A 12,415-nucleotide genomic window follows, 5' to 3' on the forward strand; every position below is an offset into this window, starting at 1 on the left:
GGTTAATAAATGTATTATTTCACAAAAAAAAAAAAAAAAAAAGTACCCAGAATTTTAGGTTTTTGTAGATGAGGATATACCAAGTTGATAGTTGTTAGGCTAGTCACTTAGTTTGCGTAATGTAGCTAAAAGACAGCATTACCATTACAAGACTGACCAGTGGTGTCTCTTCGGTTTTCACACCATGACTGTCGGCAGAACGCGGTTCTCATGTAAAACAACTAAAAAAGATTAGAGTGTTTCAACCAACCAACTGACTGTGCAGTAGGAAGTGGGGAAAGACCCATGCTGTGCCAAAAAAAAAAAAAAAATTTAAAAATCCATTCACTGTTGTATTTCCATTTACAGCCGAGTTAATGTCGTTAAATTGGTGTCGACTGTATGGCGGGAATTTTCAGCAGATTTGAGAGCAACTTCTAAAAATCTACAGGAAACATTGAGGGCGACTCCATGACAGCTGAGAGAAATGAACACCTTCAGCCCCAGACCTCCTACAGCCAAACAGGCCTTTTTAGAAACACTCACTGAAATGTTGTATACATATAGACGGCAGAGGTATTTTAATTGTATTGTTATTGAAAAGTATATCTAATTTTACCAAATCTTTGCTCACATTATGGAATAAGATCTTCTTCAGTCTTTGCATATAACAAAGAAAAATCTCAGTTCTTACTTTTTTTTCCACCTGCCTTCACAGGACAAGGTTCCTTCATCACTTCCTTTTCATGTCTAACATGCTTCCTTCTTTGTCTCTCTCTCTCACACACACACACACACACACGCAGCAATTCAGAAGCTTCTCATTTTCCCACTGGGCCTGATGAGCCTCTGTGCATACAAACTGCTGTAAGGCTGTCATCAGACAAGTGTTGAAAACACAGGTATGATGAAATGATGTTCCTGAGGGATGAAATCAATTAGCACGTCTCAGCACCATTCCACTCCTGACAGCGTGGTGCAAAGGTGAGCAATCAGCCGTCAGCTGTGACAGCTCAGCAACATGTCCTCTGACGCTCCCACTCCGACACCATCCTCCCTTCATGCTCAGCGTCAAACCCATCACACAGTGAAAACAAGAAAGATTCTTTGCACCAGAACTGGTTTTAGAGGAAGCAGAGAGCAAATAATTGAAACACAGCTTTCAGGTTTTTTTTTATGGAGCTGGAAGCTTTGAACAGTTCTACAAATAAATCCTGGTGCCAGGCATACTTTGAGCAATTGTTTAGTCTTTAAGTAGCAGTTTTCCTCTATTAAATAAAAAAAAATAGTCCCCATCTCTGACAATGCCAGTCTAACTAAAAATAATTTTCAAAAGATATTAAAAAACCAGCTCTCTTTGGAGTATGTCAACAACGTGACGATGGTCACTGTCCTCTGATTGTTGCAGGACCCACAGGTCACTGTGAACCTTCACCCCGGAACTGCTTCTGTCGTTTACTGTTCTATTTTCTCCACTTTCTACTGTACTTTGGGCTTCCATTTTAGCAGAGCAACCTAAACTTTTCAGCACTTTCCACAAACGTTTTAACAACAAAGGCCAACTGGTTTGTTCAGAGAACAATCGATCGCTCTCAGCAAAGAGCATGTGCTTTTGAACTCAATTAATGATTCAGTTGAACAGAACCAACAAAATGTTTAAGTGGCAGCAAGTAAATAAATACAAACACAACCACTTTCTTACATACATGTAGAAATATAATTTCTGTCCAAAACTAGTGATTTATGTTGGACTCCAGTCATTTTAAGCACGTCGAGGTCTGGACTTTGACTCTTCTTACATTTGTATTTGCAAAAACTAAATAAAAAAATTAACATTTATAATTTTACAACCGCTTTAATGCACTGATTAGAGTTGGTTGATCTCATAAACCCTAATGTAAAACTGTGTTGCATTAAAACATTTAAAAAAGTTAAAGGAACACAAATACTTTTGCAAGCTACTGTGAATAAGATGTAGTGTCCAGTTTAAATCCGACGCAACCAGACGACTGTAGCAGGTGATTTCACCTTTGACCCCACATTGACCAGATGAGTACCACCACCTACCCCCTCCTGCACCTTCATTAAAGCCACCTTTTGCTCTCCTCCTTTTCTCAAACCCACCCTGCTTTGCATCTCTGTCTGCGTCTTCTTCCTCATCAGTATCATAAACCGGGTGGCCCAGGCGACCCCCGTCTCTAGGCAACCGGATGGAGCAGCGAGGCGTTGAAAGGATTGCAGGTGATTGCAGCAGCGTTAGACTCAGCAACAGCAGGGGCAGTGGGTTTTCGCTAACACACACACACACACACACACACACACACACACACACACACACACACACACACACACACACACAACTACACGCAACTCCACACACATGCCTCTGTGAAGCCGCCTGCCAGAAAAAGGGTGTCTCTCGGGTCACAATTAAGTGATGATGCAAGCTACAAGCAGCTATTGTGTCTGACAGCAGCTCATACAGGCAGACTACAGGAGACGCTTTAGACTGCTGGTGTGTTCTTCCTGGGAAGACAAGAACATCTCTCCTGACACTTTGTTAGAGCCTGTGGTGCCAAATCCATCCCATCGATCTGCAGTTTGTGTTGTTCTGTTTCTGTTTATGAGCATCAGAATTACAGGAAGCTTGCGTAGCCAGACCCTTCATGGGGTTCAGTAGCATTTTGGGGGCTCTAGTTGAATTTATTTGATCATTATTTGACAGGATTGTGGGTTGTTGATCACCACAGCTTGCGTCTATAACTGAGGCCTCCATATACGGATCGCCCTCTCAACCTCTCAGCCACCGCCTCGAAGATTTTCTTTTTATATCATTCTGAGAAACCCTACAACTCTTAAAATAAACAGAATGATGTAATCAGTCATCAGCACATCAGTCATAGCACCACTTTCTATTTCCAACATACTCATTGCTTCGTGTGTCTAACCAACACCCAACGTCCGACATTGGATGCTTAATGGATGTAAAGCACTCATTGAGCCACTGGGGGGCGCACAGCAGCCTGGCTGAGACGTGACAGTAAACACTTCATCGTCGCTGAGTAATTTAATCATTGCACAGAAACCAAAGTTCAGCTTTGAAAACCAGACCAGATATTTTTAATCTCGGCCATGTTCTCAGGTTTCCTCAGTCGTATAAGTTACAGATTTAGAGCTCTTTGCATATTCTTTGGCCAACATGAAAACGTGCGACTCTACTGCCCCTTGTGGTTAGTTTTTCAACAACGTTCTTATCCCTCAGTGAGAGCCGAGAGAGCCGACGATGAAAAAAACAACAGGAAACTGTCTGGGAAACAGATTCATTTTTGAAACATCTATTTAAATTAGAATATAACTGACACACCATTAAGTCCACAAAGAATTCTCCAAAAGTCTTACACAGTAAATAAACAAGAAAACTAAACCAGGTTACATAATGTGTCTCTGCTTCGTTCAGGATTTATCATCTGTTGGTATGAAATATTTTTTAAACCAGTGACAGCCTGGAAGACGTAAGAGATGATAACATAACTATGTTATGATGAAACATTTGTCAAATAGGTTGAAAACCGACAGATAAAAAAATAGTGAAAAAAAACGTCTCTTCAGTCTCCACTAGAGGGAGACAGAGTCAAGCAAAAAATGGTTTTTTATGAGGTTGAGTAAGAGAAAAAGCTTTTTAATTACAAAATTTAGCTGCAGCACGTGTAAAGTATTTTACAAGCATTTGTGGTTTTTAAACAGTATAAGCTTTATTTACTGAAGAGTCCTGACAATTTTTTTTCTGATGTTGATTTTTCTCGTCTACAGTTTCATTTTTGACATGGTGTTCACTTTCTTGCTGTGACAGCCCAGATATTGATTCCATTTATTTTGGCCATGTGAGTTAATTCGAAACCTGTGGAAAAACCTCTAATTGTTTACTAGAGAAAAAAAAGTCTGTCTTTCTTCTCTTTTCATTTTGTTGTTTGGATTTGAAAGAAAATATTAAGCTTATTGTAGTAAACGTCTTTTTAGTCTTATTGAAATTTCACATTTGAAAATGTAACGTACCTAAAACCCAGACATTACTATGAACACTTACATTATTTTTTAATGTAATTGTTCAGGTTCATTCTGACCTGCACAATTTGTTATTGTTTTAGTTCTATTTAGTTGACATATTCACTTCGACAAACGACTGGCAAACCAGTACGTCTAAATTTTAAATGAGTAAATAAATTAAAAGATGATATTCTGATCATTACAAATAGACGCAATACCAAACTGAAAACATTTTTTGGAGTATTTTGTGTGACATATTGCCTTTTAAAAGTGTTTATGCTCCTTGAATCTTTGAATATTTTAGATTTTTTGGACATTTCAGAAATGGAGTTTCTGGCACATTATGGCACACCATTTCAACAATATAAATGGCCTTCTTGTGATAAATAACACGGTAGTTCATCATGTTATGATTCAGTCTGTTTCACTACACTTAGAACACAAAACCTCCCTCTGGGATTGACTTTTTTACACTCTCAGTTGTCAGAGTTGTGGAGACGAAAATCTTAACACCAAAAATTGCAAGTCTCTCTCTTTTTTTGAGAGAGAGACTTTGGTTCCTTTCGAGTACAGAGTACAAAGTTCACGCTCTAAAGCTCTTGACTCTCCTTCAGGTGATCATTTAGATTGTCTCTTTCTGAAATCAGGATGCCAGTGCAGGTTCGGTGAGCTTCTGTCGGCCTGCGGGCTTGTTGACAAGCAGCACACGGAGTTCGTTCGGAGCGGAGTCATGCATTATTCACCGAACATTTTCATAAAGCACAATGGGTGAGAACAGTGCCAGAAACGTCTGCGTTGGGTTTCTGTGTCTCAGAACCTCCCTCTGAATTTCTCTACCACGGGAGGTTGTTGTCGCCGCTCACTCAGCAGATGTTGATGGATTGTAGGCAAGAGCTCGGATTCTCAACATCAATATAGAGAGAACAAAGGGAGGGTTGAGTAGTTTTCAATGGGCATTTATCTTTGTAACTGAAGGTTCAGTTTACTATACCACCAACTTTAAGTTGAGATTTGAAGGAATGGACATTGAAAAACAAACTCTTAGTTTATCGCCATTTTCTTGTGATTATGAAGTTTTGCTAAAAGTCATTACAGACGATAACAAGCTCCAAGGAGTTTGTAAAAACAGATTCTACACCAAGATTGATGCATGAAAACGAATGCAAAGTGAATTAAAAAAAAGTACCAAATTCCGATTAATTCTCATCTCTTTTCAGTGCTCCTTCTGGCCGTTCTCCAATTAAAATGGATTGTCTCCGGTAGAATTTCAAACGGGCCAATCAGTGAACAGAAGCAGACATTGTGATCGATGACGTTGCTTTTCTGTGCTGTTTTAAAATTGTAATCTGCCTGATGTTTTAACAATGGCAGCGGTGGAACTGAACAAAGCCGTTAAAAATGTTTAATATCAGCAGCTGGCTCATTTGTGGGTGGTTGTCCACAGTGGTAGGCAATTTCATAAGCTTCAGAGCATCGAACCAGCGCATTAAAGATCAAGGCCAAACGTTAGCAATTGGGTAAAATTTTAAATCTAGACACAGGGTGTTGTGGTGGCGCAGGGGTTAAGCACACCTAGCATAAGGAATCCTGATGTGGCTGTCGCAGGTTCAATTCCCAGCCTGGTGACCTTTGCTGCATGTCTTCCCTTTCTCTCTGTTTACCTGTCTTACCACTAGAGCCAAAAACACCTTACAACAAATCTCAACACAGTCCACCCCCCCAGGGTGAAATCAATTCTCAATAGCCAGACTAAGCACAGCATAGACTGGCATCAAAGTGCTACTTATCAAAAGTAGTGATTATCACCATTTGTCTTTCTGGAAAGAGCAAAGATTTCTTACAACTGAATCTTTGCTGTCAAAGATGTTTGGGTGAATGATGAGGTGTTCTTTGTTTTTAGCAATAACATTCTGGAATCTATTTTTTTGTACATTTCATATTACATTCCAAAAGATCTAATATCCCCTTTGTGATGCTTTGCTGGTTAAAATCCGAGTTTTTATGTCCATGCTCTTTTTTTTTTTTTTACTTACTGAGTGTTGTCGTTGTTTTGGATGGAAATGAATGATTCTATCCAAAACAACATGGAAGCTTACACTGCAGCCCTTACATACAAAAATTCACATCAGAAATGTTCATCAACTTTATTCAAATTTGTCCCCACACACTATGAAAATTGTTTGTGTTACTTGACATAAATTTGCATGTGTTTCTCTCCTGGCTGGCAGCTGTGTGTGTGTGTGTGTGTGTGTGTGTGTGTGTGGGCGCGCGCACGTCCATGTATGTGTGTGGAAAGAGGCCCGTAGTGTTTACAGTGGCTAGAAAATCCGCCTCCTGAATCCGGCCCCACGTCTCTTGTTTCCGTGTGTTTGCTTTCTTTGTTTTTCTTGTATCTTTTTTTTTTTTGTTTTGCCAGCTCCATACACACACACACACACACACACACACACACACATGCACGCACGCACGCACGCACGCACGCACACACGCACACACACACACACACACACACACACACACACACAGAAAGCTGCGGAGAGATACTGCCCATCCTGGTGATTCTTGTTTCTCTGCAGCTTGATTCAAACGCATGAGCAGCAGGCGGAAAGAGATAAACACATCAGCTGGCGGCTATCTGTTTTTTTGTGTTTTTTTTTTTGTCTTGTTTTGTTGGTTTGGTTGCTTTCTAAGGTGTTGTTTTGCTCCAGTTAAATGGGGTGTCATGAAATTATTTTTTACACAACAGAGATGCTCATTTGTGTTATTTGAGATGACCAGAATCTGTAGCGATGAAGCCAAACAGTAAAGTTAAAAACTGAGGTCAACTTGTTTGGTCAATTTATTTCCCTTTTCAAATATTCAAAGTCGTTGTTTATCATGGGTTTTATAGAATACGCTGCACAAGACTCCACTGCTGAAGAGACAGACAGCAATGACAAGAATGTCAAAGGACATTTTCCTTTGTGTTAGAAAACGTCTGGTGTGAAGTGAGAAGAAACGTTCACTCAGCCAACAGAGGGAGAAAAAAATCAGCAATGTTTGTTCTCCAGCCTGCATTCAGTCTCCATGGTAACCAACTTGTTCACTGACCGACTGAGCAGTCGCACCAGATCTGAGACCAGACCTGAGATCAACAGTAGAGGCTGAATCCAGATCTTATTTAGACATGATTCAATCTTAATTTCACAACCCAGAATTAGATGTAGATGCAGCCAGTAAGTTAGGTAATAAACCTTTTCATCGTTAGGATATTTCTGATGGGACTCTAAATCATTCCACTTCATTACATAGAACTAATGTCTAGTGTTGCTCTGATCCTTTCATTCATGTTTTAGAAATCCTCCAATCTCCCATGGCAACCATTCAGTGTGGAAAACACCCCGGTGGACCTGGTGCCGCCTTCAAGGATGAAGCTCCTCTTCACAGCTGAACTTTCCAAGCAGAACTTCTGCATTAAAGAGCAGCCCTCCCCCGCTCAGTTCCTTCAGACTAGCCCAGCAGCAATTAGCAAACACCTGGTGGAACTGATCATCTGTTGAGCTCATTATTGGAGCTACTTCTCAATGCAATGCTGGTGAAAACGTTGTTAAAGGATTAATGGAGGAGCCATGTTGTAGTGACTTCTTTCTGAAGGCAGAGCTTCAGAAAGGGCAGGAGTTTTTAAAGAGACAGAGACCCAATTTTGAGGTGTTAAATTAGGAAGTAACACTTATTTGAAGTTGATACATTCAGCATTTTTAGAACAACTGAAGTTCACATAGTTACTTGATTATTCTATAACATGTCACTATGTGCCTGGAAAACACATAATACTGCTCTTTTAAAATTTATTCAGTTAAATTGTAAGCTGTTGGTGCTTTGTATCTCTACATTCCTGTTGATTTTATTGAATTTGCCTTTCAGATAATGTCTCCAGAATACCTTTAACTGCAGTTTATGTACCACCACTAACATTTACGCCACAATCCGAAGGGTCTTAGAGGATTTTTGTATCTTTCAGCCATGTACCCAGCACACTGTAGTTCCACTGAGATGAACTGATAATTCCATTGGTTTAAATCAGCTCTCACTTTTTGGATCTCGTGACTTTTGTGTGCATTGATTTTGATAGTCTCCTCCCCCAACAGGATGTGTGCTGGATGCCTGTTCGTGTCAACAACACAAAGCCATGTCCAGGCAGGCCGAGCTGGTTGAGGTTGAGTCTGTGGAACTGAGAGCTCAGGTGACTCTTCCCTTGTGCAAGGAATGTTTGTGTGAAAACGTCAAGCTCTCTTTAGCTAAAAGCGACGTAAACCTTTCTGTTTGGAGCATCACTTCAGGAAGTCGCTTCTATTGCAGCCTGAAACAGCATGGGAGTGTGAGCTCAGGTTTCATTTGTTAGCATGTATTTACATACAACACTCACACAAACCCGAACATGTAAAATGATTCACAAAAGCACACAATTCACAAAATTTTAGAGGTGGCACACGGCGTATGAACGACAATAACAAAAATGGGATTTTGACATAAACCGTAGGTACCTGGTGGATTGTTTTGGAGTAGCTAGAGGTGTGCAGATCACTCTTTGAACTATTTGTTCTCATACACACTTGTTGGAACTGCCGGTCTTAGAGTTTAGTTATTCAGAAGTGGCTTCAAAAGAAATTCCAAAATGTATGTTCTCTCCTTTTTAGAAGGTTTTTGCACTCTGTGTGCAGTTGAACAAATAATTTTAATGCTGGCAAAGAGAAAATATCAGCTGCAGTCAATCATGACGACTAATGAGTGGATAACATGCCTGCATTTGGCTCCGTCTCCAGAGGAAGGTCTCAGCCCCCTCAGAGTGATTCTTAAAAATTTGAATAAAAAACAAAATATGGACTGATTTACAGTTTGTTTACAGTCATGTTTACAGTTCACATTTGTAGCAGCAGAGGTGAGCATGTGGGATAGGCCCATGAAATTCTTTCTAGAATGTAGAAAATTGTATATTTCCAAAGCTTGTCAAGGGCGAGCTTTTAAACAAGGAGCGCTTGATATTTCTGTCCACTAGGGGGCAGCACACCAATCATTCAGGCACAGAAACACCCCAGGTCCCACACACTTTGATTTAAATCGGTTTTTTTGTTGTTGTTTTTTTTGTTTGTTTGTTTGTTTTTTATCAATAAGCTTCTCACTGTTTGAAATACACAAGATATCAAATCTGTAGAAAGCTGTAAGGAATATTGATTATGGTGTTTCCCAATTATCACACTTGAATATTTAAAATAAATATAAAAATATACATAAAGTCATTGATCATATTTGCCACTGAAAACCTCGATTATCAATATAATCTAAATAAAACTATTCAGAATAATTTCTCACTATAGTTTCTGACATATAACACATAGCCGGTCTACCTGTTGCAGAGGCGAAAAAAGAAGAAAAAACCCCCTAAAACACTAAACCCCCTGAAGACGCTCGATAAAACCGAGGTAATGAGCTGAAAACAACAAACCAGACCCGGTTTGACATCGGAGGGTATAACTCTCCCTCCGCCCATCACTGGCATCTTTTGCTTCTCGCGGAGTCTTTCGGGCTGTTATAATATAAAATATTGATCAATGCAACACTGGAATGCAGCTCTCCAGAGTGCGCTAAAAGACAAGAGCCACTGCGAGGAATGTCAATAAAGCCTCCCGGTTTCTGCGCTGCACACTTCAGAAAATGACTGTTATCGCCGAGGAGACTGGAACCCATAACAACAACTCACGGGATGTACTTAAAAAAAAAAAAATGTTCCAGGTGCGGCTTTCAAAATAACAGGGCTTGAGTGAGAGCGCGACAGGATAAGCAGGCCACCGCACGCGCCCCAACCTGGATGTTGAGACACTTTGGGAGATGAAATTCCTATCAGCTCAGAGTTCCCGGTGAGACACGAAAACCAACAGCGTCAGTCAAGCTGATGGAGGATCGTATTTACGGTAATGAGCAGACCGACAGTGGCATGTTTGCTGAAAGTAAACATGATATTGCAGGGCGAGGGGACGGCTGTAATGAAGGCTTGTCTGTCAGAGCAGAAGCGATGCTTATGTTGGCGGGGAAAACGCCAATCACGGACGCTTTAATCGTCACTCATCGTTCCTCGGTGCGGGGATACAAAACCTCGGTGCCATCACGAAACCGCGATAAATTCTGATCACAGAATAAATTCCCTTACAAATGTTAAGTTTTTTCACCTATTATTTATTTGATAATAAATTATAAATGTATAAATACAATAAACGATGGTCATTTTGGTCAAATAGTTCAAATTCCGTTTCATTAGACCACAACAATTGGTTCCAAAAATGAAGATATTTCTTCCTTTGTGCCTTTGCAAACTGTAATCTGGATTTCTTCTAAGTAGCTGCATTTCCACTGATCACATAATTGCATAATTTGACATTTACAAAATATGCTTGAAGACAAATTCGAAAAACAAAACAAAACATAACTTTTAAAAAAATACATTTTGGCACCAGGATGAGAGTTTTTTTTAGCCATATCGAAATTGGTTTATCTCACAAAACTGCAATGGAGCCATTTCTTTCCCTGTAACAAGTCACATGGTTAACAACCGGATGTTACTACTTGTGCAAACAACGAAGAAGATGAAGATGACGGGAAGTAGTTACAGGCTGATGCAGCATGGTTTTTAATGACTTATGTGTGTAAACAAACTTATTCACCTGTGATTTTAATTGCGGTTCTTATTTAATAGAAACATTGTAATTGAGAACTTGTTTTTTTTCGACATTAATCGAATATCGACAAAGTTTTGCGTATGTTACTCTTACCAGCTTCAGCAGCATCTTCACAAGGTTTTTGCATTTTGTTCTGTGGTCAGTTTCCACATTTTGGACCAAGACATGTTCATATTTGGTGACAGAACCGGTCTCCCTCCTCATCTATTATCACTTATAGTTGTTTAAACAGATGAAAGTGGCACCTTCAAGCATCTGGAAATTGTTCCCAAGATTGAACCAGACCTGTGTGCAGCTCCACAGTATACTTCCTGATTTGACTTCAAACACAGATATAACAAAATCAGATATGTTTCTTTTCACTTGTTGCATGTCAATTTCTGGTTGCACCATCACCTTGCCTTCTGTTTCCTGAATGTTTGACCTTGAACTTGAAAGCTGCTGAGCATCCATCAAGTCACCTGTTCCAGCTCGCAGATCCCATCCAGCCTCCTCCATAATCATGTGCCCAGCAGGTCATGCCCGGTAGACCTTTAATGGAGTCACACCAGAGGCTTCCTTCCTGGGTGACTGTGCCGCCTCATCTGGCTCCTCTCAACATGGCCGAGCAGCAGGCCTCCTCTGAGCTCCTCCTGGATTTCCCAAACGTCTCCTGTTGCTCTGCAGAGTAAACCGAAAGACAGATAATTAAGTATAAATGAGAGCACAGATATATATTTAAAGTTTCAAATTCAAAAAACAAATTCATTAATCCAAAAGGGCAATTATGGTAATAACTAGAATCTTTTTGAAGAAATTTAGGCTCCATTCACACGGCAGGCAAATGCGACCCAAATTTTGATTATATTTTTTATGTTTTTCCCAAATGTGACTCGTATAGGGACAAATATCCACGACTTTTTCACTGCAGTCTGAGCGACCCAGTTCAGATCTTTTCACCCCCCTCAGCCCCTTTTAAAAAAAAAAAAAAAAAAGTTCATAAGACTCATTTTGAAAGTTCATAGTGGTTGTAAGAGCAGATTATGAATGAACCTATTTGTGGATGGGTTTTGGGTCACATGGGTCATCAGCGGTCTATTTGATAGGAACCTTTGTTGGTGAAGACAGGTGTTCCACCCGAAAGGGGGAAACAGTTTTATGAACGCTGAACGCTAGAAGCTGTCAGCAGGTGTTTTGATGGATCAATCGTTGTAAAAGCGCTGAGCCCAGTTCCACAGTCATCGCCCGTGTGTGGAAATATATACATCTTTGGGGCTGTTTATTAATAATGGACCGATTTGGATGTTTGTTTACTTCCCAGTTTCAGCATGTGAGCGCCTCCACCGGTTGGCAAAAACCGGGAGAAATAAATACTGCATGTAGAAGGCTGTGCTGTTTAAAAATATGAAGCAATTTCTTGTTTACATTAATATTTAGGGCTCAGGAAGAGCTGGAAACATGAACAGGAAGTGGATGAAGAAAACATCCATATCAGACGTTTCATCACTTTAGGCAAATTGTGGAACATTATAACCATGTTTTTCTTGCGTTATGAGCAGGAGTTACATTTTGAGTTGTTGGAGAATTAACTTTTTTTTATATATATAAAAACGATACTGTGGTTTTATACAGCAGAGAATTTCTCAGAATGAACTTTCCGCTTGTCGCTGAAGATAAACTTCCTTCCTTTTCCTCTGCAGTCA

Source organism: Poecilia latipinna, unplaced genomic scaffold (assembly GCF_001443285.1).
Source record: "Poecilia latipinna isolate Pla-1442-1.1 unplaced genomic scaffold, P_latipinna-1.0 Scaffold1648, whole genome shotgun sequence".
Classification (NCBI taxonomy): domain Eukaryota; kingdom Metazoa; phylum Chordata; class Actinopteri; order Cyprinodontiformes; family Poeciliidae; genus Poecilia; species Poecilia latipinna.